Source organism: Sabethes cyaneus, chromosome 3 (genome assembly GCF_943734655.1).
Source record: "Sabethes cyaneus chromosome 3, idSabCyanKW18_F2, whole genome shotgun sequence".
Classification (NCBI taxonomy): Eukaryota; Metazoa; Arthropoda; class Insecta; order Diptera; family Culicidae; genus Sabethes; species Sabethes cyaneus.
Genome location: NC_071355.1, coordinates 149,654,165 through 149,672,369, shown reverse-complemented (window position 1 = coordinate 149,672,369; position 18,205 = coordinate 149,654,165). Strand labels below are relative to the sequence as shown.

Sequence of the window (18,205 nt, the reverse complement as noted above, 5' to 3'; positions counted from 1 at the left end):
TGAACATCGTGCCTCGCATTTCGATCGCCGCTCGTCTTATAATACCTTCAAGCGTAATGTTCAATAGCAGGCAGGCAAGACCATCTCCTTGTCGAAGTCCCTTGCGAGATTCGAATGGGTCCGACAATCCACCTGAGATTCTCACACAGCACTGGATCCCATCCATCGTAGCTATGGTAAGTCTAGTAAGCTTACCCGGAAAACCGTTTTCGTCCAAAATTTTCCATAGCTCTTGTCGGTTTACGCAATCATATGCGGCTTTGAAATCGATAAACAGGTGGTGGGGGCTCGGAATTCGCGGCACTTCTGGAGGATCTGCCGCAGGGTGAAGATTTGGTCCGTTGTAGACCGACACGGCCTGGTAATTTCCCATAAATCCACACAATTGGCTATTGGGGATAGTCGATAGAACAGCACTTTGTAGGCGGCATTCATGATAGTGATCGCTCGGTAGTTCTCACAATCCAGCTTATCGCCTTTCTTGTAAATAGGCCAGATTACCCCGTCTTTGCACTCCTGCGGTAGTCGTTCCGTATCCCAAATCTTGACAATCAGTTGATGCAGATAGCCGGTCAGCTTGCCCGGGCCAATTTTAATAAGTTCCACTCCAATGCCATCGTTTCCCGCTGCCTTGTTGTTTTTCAGCCACTGAATGGCTTCTTTAACATCCCTTATCGATGGGGGTGGCACATCTTCATTGCTTGCTACACCAATGTGGTGGTCACTTCCTCCGCTATCATGGTCTTCCGCCTGCAGGCCATTCAGGTGTTCATCATTGTGCTACTTCCACCTTTCGATCACCGCACGGTCGTCAGTTAAGATACCTCCATGTTTATCTCTGCACATTTCGGCCCGCGGCACTAAGCCTTTGCGAGACTCGAGTGTCGTAAAAGCGGAACAGCTGCTGGAGTTCTTCGCATTCCTTTTGCTCTTGGTGGCGCTTCTTCTCCTTGAAGAGTCGGGTTTGCTGTCTCCGCTTCTGTGACATGTCATTAACTTTAAATCAGCGAATAACCAGAGGTTATTTTTGAGCGTCTTAGCAGGTAGAATTTCGAAAATACTCTGTTTACTTCTAGTGGTTTAGACCGGGTGTTGCTCATGCTATATCTAAAAGTTTCAGCCACTATGCTCGGTCCTGGCCTACTCATTGCCAATTCGTTGAGTGCCTCGACCCACGCAAGTCGTTTACAACCTGCTCGAGTCTTGTGGGATTCTTAATGAAGACGGATTTCACAGCACAATTGTCCGGCATCCTTGCGACTTGGCCGGCCCGCCGTAGCCACTCTACATTCGCCAGGTGCACAATGGGAATCTTTCCAATAAGCAGGGCCGGCGCTTCCCTTAAGCAAAACAAGCAGCTGATTGGAGCACTACCTCGAGGGGGTGCCTTTTCGCCTACATTAAAAAAAACTGTAGCGGTGAATAAATAAGTGGTTAATATAAAACTTTCTTCCTTCTCTTTTAACAGCATAAAGCCGGGATGGCATGTGGTGTATCTAGAGTTACTCTCCGCTGTATTGGGTCCTGGACTATTTGCCGTTAATTCGTTGAGCATCTCGACACAATCAAATCGGCTTCAACCTGGTCGAACCAGGCTTCAACCTGGTGGGCAGCTGGCTGCATGCTTGGCATACACTTTTCGCTTCGATTTTGCTCTTTTGATTACTGCGTCTCAGCCAAGCAAAATTTGAAAAAGTGATGTATGGGGCGTTTGTAGAATTTGTTTTTATCTACAATATTGCTGAAGTAAGCATTACTGTGCATTTTGTATTTATGGCGCTATAAGGCTGCTACCCTCTTGGTAGCAAAAAGAGCGCTCTTTTTGCTACCAACGGCATTGCTGCCCTACAGCGCGTATCTTTAGTATTTACTAAAGATAAAACTTCACTTTCTTCAGCAATATTATAGATAATCACTAACTCTACAAATGCCTCATCCACCACTTTTTCAAATTCTGCTTTGCTGAGGAGCAATAATCAAAAGAGCAAAACCAAAGCGAAAAGTGTATGCCAAGCATGGCTGGCTGCTCACAAGTTGTTTGCCTCGTGAGTGGTTATGCAGAAAGACGCTACGAGACTGTGCGTTTGCGAGTGTGTAGGTAGCAAAATGTCTGCACACAGCAACGCCGGCTATTTTCGTTTGTTCTGGGGATGCCATTTTGAGAATTTGCATGAAGCGGCAAATTAGCTAGCGCCGGCCCTGCCAACTAGTGGCTGTAACTCGTGGTCCATATGCTTACGCTACTCTTCGCTTTGTATTTGTACTCTCTCCAAAATAGTCCGCAGCACCGTTCGTTGAAATACGGCAATTGCACTTTACGTAAGCAAAGTTACGATCTCAAGTCCGTAAAGGACTACCGGTTTGACTAGCGTTTTGTACATCGTCAGATTTGTGCGGTGGCGTAGGCTTCTTGATCACAGCGTCTTGGAGGGAAAAGTAGACCCGAATTCCAGCTTAAATGCGCCGTTGAGTCTCCTTACTCGTATTATTGACGACGGTAACTAGAGATCCCACATATATCAACTCATCAACCACTTTTAGTTCATCGTCGTCAATAGTCACTGTTCATGAGAGGTAACCGTTGTACTTTGGAGCTTCTTCTTACCATATATTTGGTTTTCGGCGCATTGATTTGTAACCCAATTCTCCTAGACTCAATTTTTATTCTGGCGTAGATTGCCTTCACCGTACCAAGCTTTCTACTAATGATGTCGAGGTCGTTTGCGAAGCCTAGAGGTTGGCTACTCTTGCTGAATATCGTTCCTCTCGTTTTGACGGATCACACCTTCAATAGCGATAACATACATTGAATAACATACATAACATAACATTGAATAACATACAGGACAATCCATCCCCTATCCGCAAACCTCTGCGCGATTGGAATGGACTCGAGAGTGCCTCCGAAACACACTGGGAGAGCACCTTGTAGTGCGGTGTTGACCAGCGTAATACCACGGTGATTATAGCAATTGAGCCGAGCGCCCTTTTTGTAGATGGGATAAACCGTACCTTCTAGCCAATCCTCCGGTAGTTTCTCCTAGTGCCATTTCTAGCGGTTCTTGGCCATTTTTGTAGAGTTCTGCCGGAAGTCGATGCTTTCTGGAGAATCTATTTTATTCTTCAGCTGACCGATTTCTCGCCGGATTTCTTCGACATCAGGAGCCGGCACGCTGTTATCGTTTGTAGGAGCTTCTATGTTAACTTCCGTTGTGTCTCCTTCTGTTATATAGCCATTGAAATGCTTATCAAAAAATTGCTTCCATCTATCGACCACCTTGCGCTAGTTTGTGATTAGATTCCCTCCCTCGTCCCTACACATATCAGGTTTCGGTGTATAACCCTTACGAGTTTGGTTTACCTGCTCGTAAATCTTGCACGTAATACTAGCCCGGAATAGTTGTTCTAGCTTTTGACGATCCCTGTCCTCCTTCTGGCGCTTTTTCCTTCTTAGGATCGTGATCAACTCATTCTGCGCTCGTCGATGCTTAGCCAAATATATTATAGCTTAAAAGTATATTGATAAAAATAGTCAACAATTGATACCCATACCGAAGACGTCATCTACTGTGATTCCATCAGACAGTTGGTCTAATTTTTTTTTTCAATCACATTCTGAGAAATTAATTTTACCTACATCATACACAATAGCCTATATGACACATGTTGAACGAAGTTAATGTGTCCAAAAATTACAATTCTTTCGGCATTCTCAAATTGAGCAGCTACAATAGAAACCCCATTCAAGTTCACGTTAGGCTGTGCTTATTAAATATTCAGATTAGCATTAGAGTACGAGCGTAACCATTTCGGCTACGCGTTCTAGTTGGAATTTACGACTTGCATACATTATCCAAGCCTAATTTATCCATGGCCTATTTCAGTGTCGTTTACAATCAATAGCAAGATAATCAAACATGATAAACGACATTGTACTTCGAAAAGCAAAAGTCAGTAGGTATATTACTTTTGCTTATTTGTTGTATAAAACTTACTAAAAATCAGCTTATTTATTTTTATTCACGGGAAAGTGAGAGATTTTTTTTCACATGTTTAATTATCGAAATAATGAAAAAAGTACTTTCACTGCCAAAACGTAATCTGTCAATGGAGAATGAAGTCAGAATTTGTTCATTAAAAAGCGACACTTAAACGTGCGGATTCCGTCTGTTTCATTTTCGGACAAGCTGTATTATCATCATCGGCTCACGGATAAGCACCAGGAAAGCCTGACGCAGACACACAACCATCACACAACGGCCGTCTTTAATTTAAATCTCAAATTCAGTCCGATCGGACGGGTTTCGCCAGCGGGAGAAACAGGTTTTCTCGCCCGGCGGCTCGCTAGCTCGCTCGCTCGGGCCCGGCCGCAGTCATTGAAAATAGTTAGCGGCTCGAGTTGTCGAGAGCCCGTGAAATTATGATTGCATCCGAGGCTACTAGAGCTAGGCTGTTCCGCGGCAAAAGTGATCGGACGGAATTTCGATCGTTAATTGCAAACCGATGCATTCACCAACCATGAACCACACAAACCACAGACCACGCCAAATGGAGGGCGCCATAACGCAGTAACGTCGGATTTGTCCGTTCCTTTTTTTTACGCAAACGACAGATGGGTTCTTCACCTTCGGTAGCAAGCTTCGCAGGGGGAGTCTTTTTAAATGAGTATATTTCTGTAGGAAATGCAAGCTGTATGACAGTTATTGTGGCAAAAATATTTGCGCATTTAATTAGGATTATCTTTTTCAGATGATGTAACATTGGAGATTAATATAGTTAAAAATGTATCAATTTGTTGCACAATTTTATTACATTTGGATTCTTTAAGTTAATGTCTCTTCCGCAAGACGGAAAAGTTGTTGCACTGATGAATTGACATGACACATAGAAAAAAATATCCTTTAAAAACCATCGTCCTACACATTTTGCTTTCACACTAGCACCCTCTGTTATGCATGTCGCGGAGTAGCTTACATTTGCAGGGTTTTATACTGTACGGTTTTTACATTTGTATGGTTTTATACTGAAAACTCCAGACAACACTCGAGCGCCACGGTGTGGCCATGTTGCGAAACATAATTTTTTGGAAAATGAGTAATTTTTGAATAGACGATGGAATTAACGCGAGTGTCTCGTCTGTTTGTCTGTGGTTATTGGAAGCATTCGGATTGTTTCCGTCGGTTTGTTCCGTCCTGCTGAGTATCAGTACTTCTTTTACATTTATTATTAAGTTTCTGCTCATCACAAAGGATTCGATTCTAATAAGTCAGTAGAATCCTTTGTGACGAGCAGAAATTTAATAACAAATCATTGTTATCATTTCACCTGCGTCACAATGACTACGCCAACATATTGGATCCATGGTTGTATGGCTCAACTTTTTGGAGTGTCCCACACTTCATGGGCCTTGCTCCACTTGTTGTACCCACCTGGCCCGCATTTGCATTTGATGCTAGTTGAAATAGAGACGAACACCTTTTTGCAGGATTGCTATCCGGCATTCTTGAATATGTTCCGCCCATAGGGGGGCTCTGTAGCCGCAAGGTTACCGAGTCTGCTTTGACAAGCGAATGGTCATGGGTTCGAATCTTAGTAGAATCAGGCCATTCGATGTCAAAGTGACTTTAGCATGGGTTTATTCTCTGGCCCCTCATCACCCTTCCTTCATGCTGAGTTCTACATTATCCCGAAGACGCTTCTTATGGTTAGTATACTGGTATGAGCACCTAATGAGGAAATGGTTTTGAACCTCAGGAGGACTGACCAGTGCTAACTATAACGAGGCGAAACAGGTTTGGTATAGTAGGACATGCATCGAAGCATGGGTAAAACCCTCAACATATAAGCACGCATAAAAAAAAATATATAAGCTTTTCGTTTACTCAATAACGATAAAGCACAGAAATGCAGTGCAGAATACAGCATACACCCGGGCAACATTACAATAGATCAATAATGTTGTGGTCAAAGTGATAAGCCCATACAAAAAAAAAAAAAAAAAAAAATGTTCCGCCCATTATATCTTTTCAGTTTCCATCGACTTTCAGAATATTAGGTTTACTGTAGAATTATGCCAGCTCGTGGTTTATCATTCTTCTCAAATATCCCGCTAGAGCTGGTGCTAAACACACAACATTCATAAATAGCTGTACTTGCAAGTCCTCGTCTACTTGCAACTTGCAAGTACCGCCCCACCATAGCCTCTCAACTTTCGCCATGTTTACGATGGCAATCTCTCTAAGTAGTGCCGGCAACTCGTGCTTCATACCCTTACGCCACTCTGCACTATCCGCTTGTCGGCAACACCTTTTGTTCAAATACGGCAAGTGCACATATGGCTTTCACAGTGGTGGGCACCGCTAATCAGCTAACCGCTAACATTCTAGCTAGCGAGTAGCGCGTTCGCTAAGTTTTAAATGTGCTAGCGCTATTATTAGCTTCCGATAAATATTAGTATCACTAACTAAACTATTAGCCACTAATTTTTGGAAATAGTTCAACGAGCCATGTATGAACTATATTTACTCGCGTCGCGACCAACAATGACCAATTTTATCAATTTGCAAGAAATCGCACGCTTTTTTGGTCATTATTTTCAAAAATTAGCGACAGGTAGTTTATATTTAGTGACACTATAACTTATCGGAAGCTAATGACAGCGCTAACACATTTAAAACCTAGCGAATGTTCTCCTCTTCTGTTGCGTACTCTTACCACTGCGTCCATTACTTTGATCTATTGTATAGCCAACGCACTACTCGCTTTCTAAAAAGTTAGCGGGTAGTTGATTAACGGTGCCTACTTCTGGCCTTTCATAAGCTAAGTTACTATCTCAAGTCCGTAGAGGACTAGACGCGGTAGTCCATAGATTAGTAGATTAGCGTTTTGTACATCCTTAACTTTCGAAATTACTCAAGATTACCCCCGACATACACACGTAACATATCACTTGCTCCACGGTTGCTTTGAACAACCGCGTAGCGTTTTTCGCGCTCAACTATATCCCTTTAAATCTACGAAAATATAATGCGTGGGCACGTTGTACATCTGACATTTCTGGAGGACTTGTTGGAGAGTGAATATTCGATCCGTAATAGCACGAGCCCCCATAAAGCCCGCATGATACTGTCCTCCGAATCAGCTTGCTACTGTGGATGGACGTCGTAATAAACTCTGAGAATCCAGGGCCGATTCATCAATATAAGCATCAACAACGTGCACAGCCCTCACCTCAGAAGTACCGATGATGACAAGGATGATTTCTACGCGCAGTTGGAGAGTGATAACGACCGCTGCCCAAAACATGATATCAATATTATCATCGGGGATTTCACCGCTCAGGTCGGCCAGGAGGAAGAATACAAACCGGTGATTGGAAGGTTCAGCGCACACCAACGGACCAATGAAATGGGCCTAAGACTTATCGACTTTGCCGCCTCCAATCACATGGCCGTACGTAGTACTTTTTTCCAGCACAAAATCCATCACAAGTACACCTAGAGGTCACCAAATGAGACAGAATCACAGATCGATCACGTTTTGATCGACAGTCGGCACTTCTCAGATATTATCGACGTCAGATCCTATCGAAGCGCTAACGTTGACTTGGACCACTACCTAGTGATGGTTAATATGCGCCCAAGACTCTCCGTTGTGAACAACATTCGGTACCGACGCCAGCCTCGGTTAGATCTGGCGGCTGAAGCAGCCAGACGTCGCCGCAAATTAAGCGCATTCACTCGAAGCTGCGCAGCCAGAAGAGGACGAGCTGGACGAAGCCTCGCTCGAGGACTGTTGGAACACTTTCGAAACAGCCATCAGCAGTGTAGCGGAGAGTTCCATCGGGTATGTGTCCCGGAATCAGCGCAACGATTGGTTTGACGATAAATGTAGGAGGGTGATGGATGAGGAGAACGCTGCGCGGGCGGCCAAGATGCGCAGCGCCACATGTCAGAGCGTGAAAAGACACAAACAAAAGAAGATGCAGCGAAACCAAATCTTTCGGGAGAAAAAGCGCTACCTGGAAGAGCAGGAATATGCAGAATTGGAGCGGCTGCATCGTTCTCAGGAAACGCAAAAGTTCTACCAGAAACTGAACGGATCCCGCAAAGGCTTTGTGCCGCGAGCCGAAATGTGTCGGGATAAGACTGGCAGTATTCTGACGGACGATCGTGAGGTGACCGATAGATGGAAGCAGTGTTTTGGCGAACCATGGCGGCGGGGAAAGCGATTTCGAGGGTACAACAAACGGGAAAGGGGTGCCAGCCCCAACGATAGGCGAAGTTAAGGAGGCCATCATGCAGCTAAAGAACAACAAGTCAGCTGGGAAAGATGGCATCGGAACGTAGTTTTTTAAAATGGGACCAGAAAAGCTGGCCGTTTGTATGCACCAGCTAATTGTTAGAATTTGGGATACGGAACAGTTACCGGAGGAGTGGAAAGATGGGGTTATCTGCCCGATCTATAAAAAGGGGCGACAAGTTGGACTATCGAGCGATCACCGTAATCAATGCCGCCTATAGAGTGCTGTCCCAAATCATTTTCCGCCGACTATCAGCAACTGCGAACAGATTTGTGGGAACTTATCAAGCCGGCTTCGTCGAAGGTGGGGTTTATGTCGAAGTTCAAATCTAATTTAACGTTCAATGTCAAGTTAAATTTGATGTCCAAACGCATGTTCGATTTTAAGCCCACTTTCAAGTCTAATTAATGCCCTATGTCGAATTCGATTTTAAGTCCTATTTCAAATCTGATTTCTAGTCCTGTTCCAATTCTAATTTCTAGTACAATTTCAACTTTGATTTTAAATCTAATTAAACCGGATATTTTGAGGTTTTCAATCTGATCGGCCGGTATTTTTGTGATAAGTAATAATAGATTCGCCATCCAACGCTTACTCGATTTTGCAGGCCAAAACGTTTTTCTGAATGCTCGGTTGGCCCGCCCTCTGTTTATGTCTAAGCGCGCAAAAGGCAATGCTTTTTTTGTTAGAATCCCATTCAACCGCATGGAAAACATTTACCTAATTCCAATCTTTTGCAAATATACTAAACCCGTCAATTTCTTGTTTGATTCTTTGCCTTGTTATTTCGATAAATAGTAGAGTAACGTAACGTAGATATTATTTTTCTGAATCTAATTAAATAGGAAAAGCACGAAACAGTCTTAAACTACCTACTAAAAGTAATGTACATTTCAATAATTAACGTAAAATATCTGGCTTTAATGACTATTGGCTTTCCCTTTCATTTAAATTTGCTTCACTAATTGCAAAAGAAAGCAACCGTAATTCATCTAGCGGTTGATTTAACCGCTTTTCTTGTTTATTATTGACACGTCTAATTTAATAAATAAAAAAGAAAAAAGATATCATACTTCCCGGTGGAATAAAATAAAAACATCATGTACAACTAACTAAATCGGCTAGTTTATTTATTGACTTTATAAACTAAACGGACACTCACGATGTAATGTTCATTTTCGTTTAGTTCGCTCCAATGAATAATTTAAGAAATTCTCATTTAGTTTTGATATTTAATTGGATTGGAACCGGACTTTTATTTAATAAAAACCTTTTCAATAGTCTGATCTATAAGCTGCAAATAACACCACTCACGTCATTCAATCAATTGCTGAGAAATTCGAATGAGAAACATAAGCATAAACAATAATTACAACATAGTACTTTTCAAACACTTAATTAAGTAAACAACAATCCAATTAAAGGAAGATTCAATTTAAATCGATCATAGCGCAACCTTCCAGATGAAGCTGGGAATCATTGAAACGGTCCAGCGATTGTCAAAAATCGATGTTACATTGTTGCTATAATGTTGGTTTAAGAACAAAGCAAAAATCTAGGGTCTTTAAAGTATAATCAATATATATAGAATGCCAGTGTCGCTGCAGTGCGCGTGGTAAACATCACACATGTTCAGATAATGTATTTACATTATATATGCAAATATGTGTGTGTCTGAGATTCATCAAAAGGGGAATCTCATTGTCAAACTTTGACAACCAGTTTAAAATTTCAACTATGGCTGCCAAGTAATGTGATTGGAAACTTCGCTTGCTTCAAATTTCTGAAAAAATCGGTGCAAAAGGGCGCAGTTTTGGGATTCTATTCATCCGGACGAAAAGAAAAAGAACGTTTCAAAACATTTCACTGGCATAAAAACACAGCGGAGAGCGCACTGATGACAGCACCAACCAGCGCACAGATAAAGAACAGCTAAATAACAATGAGCAACTTTGACAATGAAGTTCCCGATGCACAGACTTGATACAGATTGTTAGCATCATGTTTACCACAATGAATCCTGTAGAAAAACAGCGACACTGGCATTCTATATATATTGATTCTACTGTCTTTAACTACTAATTGGATAACATCACAATTCGCACACACCCGGATTCAATATTAAACCTCTAGAAGATGGTTCTGACATTTTCGCTAACTTTTTAACTGGATTATAGCCGCTACGCTTTGGTATTTCTCTGATCGTTGTTAGAATGTTATCAAGATTATTTAAATGCATAATTACTGTATGTAATATATTTTTTTAGAAGTAACTATGCTAGTTATTAGCTCGCGACACAGCAACTTTTCGGTTCATGCTGCCAATAAAAAGTAAATAGTCATTTCAACAACCAAAGCAATGCATTGGGCTTAAACGTCTTTCTAACGGGTGGCAACTAATATTTTGGAATTTTTTTCTCAAGCTGCCAAAAAAAGACAAAGAACATGAAGACATGAAGAAGATACATTATCCATTGTTGAAAAAAAAGTAGTGTACATTTGAAAACGGTCCGTAATCGGCTGTTCGACGAAGCTTTCGTTTGATGTCGAAACAGGAGCGTTGTAAGGCTGTCATGTCAACTTTGCGAATGCATCTCTTGATTCTACCAATCAACTGTTTGCAATTCGTTGCTCTCCAGTTATTTTTGTACACCAAGGAACTCAAAATCCCGAAGAAAGCTTCGATTGACCGCATTCAGACAGATTTTTTCGGGTCGTGGTTTTTGGGTAAAAATGGGACCGAATGGGTATTCAGGAACGATTGTGTTTTTTGGCGTAATGCGATGAAGCTATATCCAGCTAAAACACCATTTGCATTTAGGATTGGGCGATACCGTATCGATACCCGCGATATCGATACTCGAAGGCCGATATTTCGATATATTTCATCGATACTTACGACGTCGATATTATGCTAAATCGATAATTTCATCCCGATACTGTTTTGATAAAGCGGGATATGCAGCTGAAAGGAATATGCTACTGAGCTTAATTCTCAAATTCACTTTATTGGAAATGACCTCGGCACAGCCGTTATTATGTTAGACGACTTGAAACGAGCCGAACTGTGCCGATTTCGGTACAAGTGCCGAACTGCAAGATTTGTTAAATTCGTTATAATCTTATCGATCTGGCAACCGTGCGAGATGATTTTGACACCTGGCAGTGTTTCCATTTCATATGTATAATTGAACCGGAGGTGTGCCGCTTGCTATCTTTGAAGTGCCACGGCACAATGTGCTGAGTGTCCGACCCCTTGGAATTGACTCTTATGCAAAACCTTGAACAATGTCACTTACATGTTTAACGCTTATTGAACAGTAAGTGCGTACGATATGTGATTTTCAGCAATTCAAAATTGACCAGAGCGCACATAGAGTAGTATTGGGCGTTGAAGGCATTAACAAAGACTTTCCAACTTTTTACGCGCCATAATAGCTGTGAAAGTGGCAGAGGTGGGAAAGAGATCGAGCAGAGCTAGAACCGGAAGGGAGCAACTCCCGGCGGAACTCTGCAGGAATGGCCAAGAACCGCCAGCAACGACACATCACTGGATGGTTTCAGGGGTTTGGGAGAGAGCTGCCGGATGAGTGGATTGAGGGTGTAGTTTGTCCCATCTACAGAAAGGGCGATCGGATAGATTGCTGTAATTATCGCAGCATAACGCTGGTCAAAGCCACCAACAGATTTTGTTACGTCGTCTATCACCGGTGGCTGGAGAGTTCGTAGGGTAGTTCCAGGTGGGCTTATGAAGGCCCGTGCTACTACGGATCAAATTTTTACTCTTCGGCATGTCATCTAGATGTATCGGGAGTACAACCCATCATATTTTTGTGGATTCCGAGGCAGCATACGATTCAGTCGGGCGTGAACAGCTGTGGTGCGGTTTTTCGTACAAAGCGACGTGTCCGAAATGTGTTTTGGGGGCACTCTCTTTGCTCGACATGTTTTTTATTGATTAATTTTTATGAATCCCTTTTTTACGTAGCATTTCCTAATCCCAGAATGCCGCCTTAAATAGTATCGATAGATCTAATATCGATGCTTCACGAGCGATATATCGACGGTATCGATAAAGCGACGGATTTGATATTGATATTCAATTATCGATACTTTCGGAAATTTTGCACAATCCTACATGATGTTTCTGTAGAAACGGTATCGAAATTTTCTTCAAACATTCGTCTAGTGCATCCTAATTGATAGCCAAACCAGAGGGCTTGTTGTTGAAGAAACTAGAAAGAGAACGATGTCCTTCTGCGTCCATAATTTTGGTTGGTCTTCTACTACCTTGCTTGCGAATAGTTGTTGGCAATCTTAGGATAATAGTAAATGGTCGAAGCCGCAACATAGTTGCTTTTTGAATGTTGTATTGTATACTTTTTGCCGAGATTTCTGTTGCAGTTCGTAGAAGTGTACAACGCGCTCCCGAAATGCTTCTTGTTTCGACGCCATTTTTAGCAAAACTGGGCAAGCATAAACAAAACAAAAAATATTAACAAAAAGAGAAGATAGAGAGCTAACACATACATACTCTCATTTCTCTCTGATCTCCTTTGTTGTTGAGCATAAGGGCCGCGAAAAAATTCCAAAATTTTAGTTGCCACCCGTTAAGACTTGACCCTTCATTATCGACAGACTTCACAGCCGGCTATTAGAGTACAGGACAATTACGGGGCTAGTGCAACAACCCTACTGACTCTATTCAGCAACACCGGGTAGTCGAGATTCGAACATACGACGACTGGCTTGTTGTACCTCGAAACCAACTAAGCGGAGTGTCATTTCAACAAATATTGTTGATAACTTCGAACAGACCTACTGAAATCGAACTTTGATCGAAGTGACGAACAAATCGAAGTGACGAGCAGCGAAAATTTCTCCTCCCATGCATTGTCGTTATTCTGTTTTGAATTCATGAGTTTTTCCACTTATCACCTACCTGTTACAGTCTGTATGGTTTAGGAGCCGTCGACTGTACGGCTACTGCTTTAGTCCGTCCGTCCCAGAGTACGATGCTGAATATCAAAACAAACCCGAATGCACACACTAACACTGACGGATTATGCACTCCGGCCCGAGCCGCAATATGTTTACATCTGCTCAAACAATCACTCTTTATGTTAATTGGTGTGTTGTACTTTATGTCGCTTTGCACCGTTATAATGCGCCACCTGCACTTTACGCCACTCACTGTTAACCCGTGAAGGGAAACTATTTCACATAGTTTGAGTTTGAGGCACAACAAAATGAAACTTTGTTCACAAATGGGCACCCATAGATCCCGTGGGCTTTCGAACTATCCATTTAAAATGCATGTTTTAGTGGGTACTTTTATTGTTGTGAAGATCCATCACATTAAAGCTTCAGCCAGAGCTAAATGAATGATCTGTTCGCGAAGAGAGCAAGACGATGAATGAAATCAGTGGAATGGAAAGTATTTTGTTTTCCGATTTGCCTTTTCCTTCATCATCACACATCGCATCGTTCCTTATCAACATGCCGTGGCTTGCTGCCATGCCATCATGGACACGCCAACGCTGTTGCTGTCTGCTGGATACGTAATAAAATGGAATGTAGTGCTAAGTACGTTTGTGACAGTGACATTTATGACCGGAGAAATGGTCAATGGGTTCAGAATTAATTTGCTAAGAGTTGAAAATAGCGGTTTGTCAAAGTTGTAAACCAGAAATTCAATTAAACGTTTACGTATACAATATCATAAAGCGACACTGACTCTGTCTGTTGACCTAAACCGCCTAAGCCTGACGATAAAATGTATCCCTTTAGTTTAGCAATAATCTATCAGGGATAATTATCGACGCGTAGGGTATTGTCGTTATCGTCGGGCCACTATTATGGTCGGGCCATCACGATTTTATAGTTTTAGTAACTCATGATATCTATGATACAACCATTGTAAAACTTCTTACTGCGATAACTAACTTTTCACAATATTGTGAGTTTCAATTGTGTATTCAAAACACCCGTACTGAATTCAGTGACTAAATCTTACAAAAAAAGTTTTCCAGGCGCAATGAACTTTTCTTCAAGAAATGATTCATGAAATGCAATTATCGAGATAAATTTTGAAAATGTATGAAGTGTGTTGTGCTGCACACGAAGACTATAGAAAAATCCCCTCCAGTAAGGTGTTTGAGAAGGCTAAGGTGAAATACTAAAAAAGCGCTATTTGTAAAGGTCGGGCCACTTGAGTAGTCATGGTTGGGCCACCATAATTTTAAGCGCAGAAGCGCAATAATCCCTAGAGAATGTCAGTCACGTAAAATGTGATTAAAAAAAAGCAAAATTAATACGTTAAAAACTTAGATTTTTGTTGTTTTTTTTTCATTGTAGTTGTACACTTCGGAAAAGGTGATTGTAGCAATATTGATTTTATAAGATCGCCAAAATTTCGCAAAAATGCAAATAAAAATTGGGTATTTGTACCTATATGAGCCGTTGTTCCTGGAATTCATTCTTTTCATGTCTCTTTACAGAATTTCAATACGTATGTCTTAGATTTTCTGCGGTGGCCCAACCTGTACAACATAGCCCGACTATGATAACATTTTTTGCCTTCATGTAAATGCCTATAACTTTTTTATTTTTCGAGCAATCAGTTCAAAACTTTCCGGAAATAGACCTTATTTTCTGACCTTTGCAACGATGTATTTAGATTTCCACAATTCTTTTCGAAATGAAAGTTATGGACGAATTCCAAAACGTGGCCCAACCACGACGACACTCCCCTACGTTCAACCTTAAGCGCATCTGTTTGGCTCATAAATATGCAATAGAAAATAGCATGAAATTTTTACTTAATCCCTGCTAAAACTAAATCAGCCATTAGTGCAGCGGTTCTCAACCTTTTTTTGGTTCGCGAACTCCGTGGCGGCATTCCCTATACTATTCTGCAGCGAACTAAATTTTTGGAGAACCCCGCGAACCCCCATTTGGGAAAAGCTGCTCTAGTTTGTTTTGTTATGGGCGCTTGATGGAATTGACAAAGAATATATTATTAGCTGCTCCCCTGTAGAAAAACTGCTCCAACCTAGGAAGTGTGCCATCCAACCAAGATTCTGGAGTATCCACCTTAGTGAAGTCTTGTTCATGGTAAATTATTTTTCTCGAGAAAAATATAACCTGTAAAATTCCGCCGATTTTTTGCCAATAGACTCGACATGTAGACGGTACATGTTTGAATTGAATTGAATCGTTCTAATTATGCAAAATAAAATCATACAAACATAAAAGTTACTATATTTTACTATATTTTTATACTCATTAAAACAGTAAAGTCTTGTTAAACCACCGATGGCTAGTGATTAGTCACTTGTAGAAGCGATTGGGAAAGCACGCGGTTGGTTTATTTTGATTCGATTAACAACCATACCATGATTCATCTGCGCGAGATCATTAGTGATCGCAAGTTACTCGATCTGGGAGTAATTTGCGGTATTATTCTGGTGTTATCAATCTGTGTGACAATATATTTATTGACTGAACTTTTTGGAGTGTCTTAGTAGAATACGAAACCTGAAATTTAAATAAAAAGAAAACTTATCCAATTTAATTCTACTATGTATATTTATTCTTGACAAATACGTATTTCGCCTACGACTTGCAGGATTCCTCAGTGCCTGTTTTCGAACCATAAATTAATTACCCTTATTCTGCGAGTCACGTGACTCAATACGACAATTGTCACTCGCCACGGCGAGTCGAATTGAGTGCAGTCACCTAGGTGACTACCGTGTCACCTGCGCGCTTAAAAAATTTGACTCAGTTTTGTTTCAAAACTGAGTAGTACTTACAAAAATTATGATTAAATATACCGTCATCCGGGGCGAGATTGTGCCAAAAAAGCATATGTTTTTGTTCTTTAGCTCAGTATACACACAATTTAGAAACTAAGTTGATTTCAAACCTATCAATATATACTAAAATGTTCAATTAACTACCGTAGAGATGGTTTAGTTACAATGAAACCTAACTCAGGGTGGCAACTGGATACGAAAAACCAAATTCCCTGATTTTTCCAGGTTTTTCTCGGTGTTTAATAAAGTTCTAGGTTTCATATTGCGATATAATTTTAGCTGAAAATGTGTTTCGATCGTTGATATTTGAATTGTTTATCAATCTACAAGGTATTGAGAAAAATTTCCCCACCTACTCTATTTCCCTAGGCGAATTCTTCAATCATTTTCTCTTATTCTGCCGACCAGCAAATTACACTCCTCCCGTGAGTTCCTCATCTGTTCATTTTCCCGCGCAAGTTTATTCGCAAACTCAGGCGCAAGCGGAGTTTTAGTGCCCATTGCGGCTAGCTCTCGAACCCGCCGTGGTGCTTTTCCTGCCAGCCACGCGGAAATGCTCGTATGTTTAATTTGCGTTCTTCGAGCCATAAGCCATGCAAAAAAGCAGTTTAATTGAGCTAATTTTTAATTTCGCTTTACCACTGCTGGCTGTTCTACTTTCTGACCAACGCGGCTTATTTCACTTTGCATGGAATGATCGGGATTTACTCTTCCGGGTCCAAGATAAAGCCAAAAATTCGTAACGTATAAAGTAGGGTCGCTACACCCGCATTTCGGTTACAACTTGTTACAACAGTATGGCAAGTTTATGACTGCCGTGAGTCAGTGGAATTTCTCCAACATTTTTCTCGAAAACCGAATTTCACTGCGGTGCCACTGGCATTTACTTCGATGTTCTGCGAATGTCCGTCCTAAAACTTCAATGTCATTCGATTCGACTTGAGTAACGCCAAACGAAACGCGCAAAGTGAGTGCAAACTAAATTTGTTATACCACTTCACTTGCCTCGCAGAATAAGGCCCTTTGCAAAACACTGAGCTAATGGGCCCTATTCTCATGGTTACCTCACCTAAATTTTTCAGGTGAGGTGACAATTTGCGACTCTCACCTAAAAACAGTGAATACCTAAACAGTGAACATTACCATGTTTATAAACAATACACATAACTGTCAGTATAAAGTAGTTCATATGGGGCCGTCCATGAACTAAGTGGACTATTAGCGGCAGGGGATCGGCCAAAAACAACGCATCACACAAAAAGTGTGAACGAAAATAACCCGAGGAGGTCATGTCAGAACATGTGTTCCACCCCACCCCCTCGTTAAAATTGCCTGTTTATACACGGTATAATATATTCGTTTTATATTAGAGTGTTTATTCAAAGCATCTGAAATTTCCAGAGAAAAAGTAAAAATAAGTCTAAATTATTTAGCAGACCTATGATGCTGTTTGCTCCAAAATGGATGATGCAATCTAATCTGTCAAAATATTGTATTGAGCACATAGAATGTAAGTGTACTGGTGTATACTGACGTATTTTTGTTGTGTATGTGAAATCCACAAATTGGATCAATCATTCTGGCTTGGCACAATTTCACCCCCGTGAAGCTCGAAAAGTACAAAGTTTCGAAAAATATTATTTTCGTAATCAAAACTTATCCAACGCATAAAAACCTTTCAATACATTGTGAATGATTAGTTTATATACCTTCAAAATAGCAAGTTGATGCGATTTCTTGTTTGGGTTGGTTTATGCGGGACATTTTTTACAAGCTGGTGCCGGCGGAATAAGGAGCTTAGGTTAACAGCCTACTGTTCCGGAACACAAAAAGTTAATGAAAATGAAAGAAATTTCTCTGGATAATTGGCAACGACCTTTAGCATGAAAACACGGACACGAATCGGAACATGTAATATACTGACCCTTGTCCAACAGGGCAAGCAGGCTCAACTTGCAAGGGAAGCTGGTCGCCAGGAGCTTGAAATCCTGGGGTTGAGCGAGGTCCGCTGGCCGGATACTGGCGAACATAAGACATCATCCAGGCAAGTCTTGCTCTACTCTGGCATACGAGGTGAGAATGC

At 41.3% G+C, this 18,205-nt stretch overlaps 1 protein-coding gene across 1 annotated transcript in view; it reads right to left on the bottom strand.

The window, feature by feature from the left end:
* The window catches only part of LOC128744487 (protein yellow), a 61,089-nt gene extending 47,186 nt beyond the window's left edge, over window positions 1-13,903 (bottom strand). Inside the window, exon 1 of the mRNA XM_053841532.1 lies at window positions 13,245-13,903. The gene's annotated coding sequence lies outside the window, so the exon portion shown is untranslated. The remainder of the gene's footprint in view (window positions 1-13,244) is intronic.
* Window positions 13,904-18,205: the final 4,302 nt, after the last annotated feature.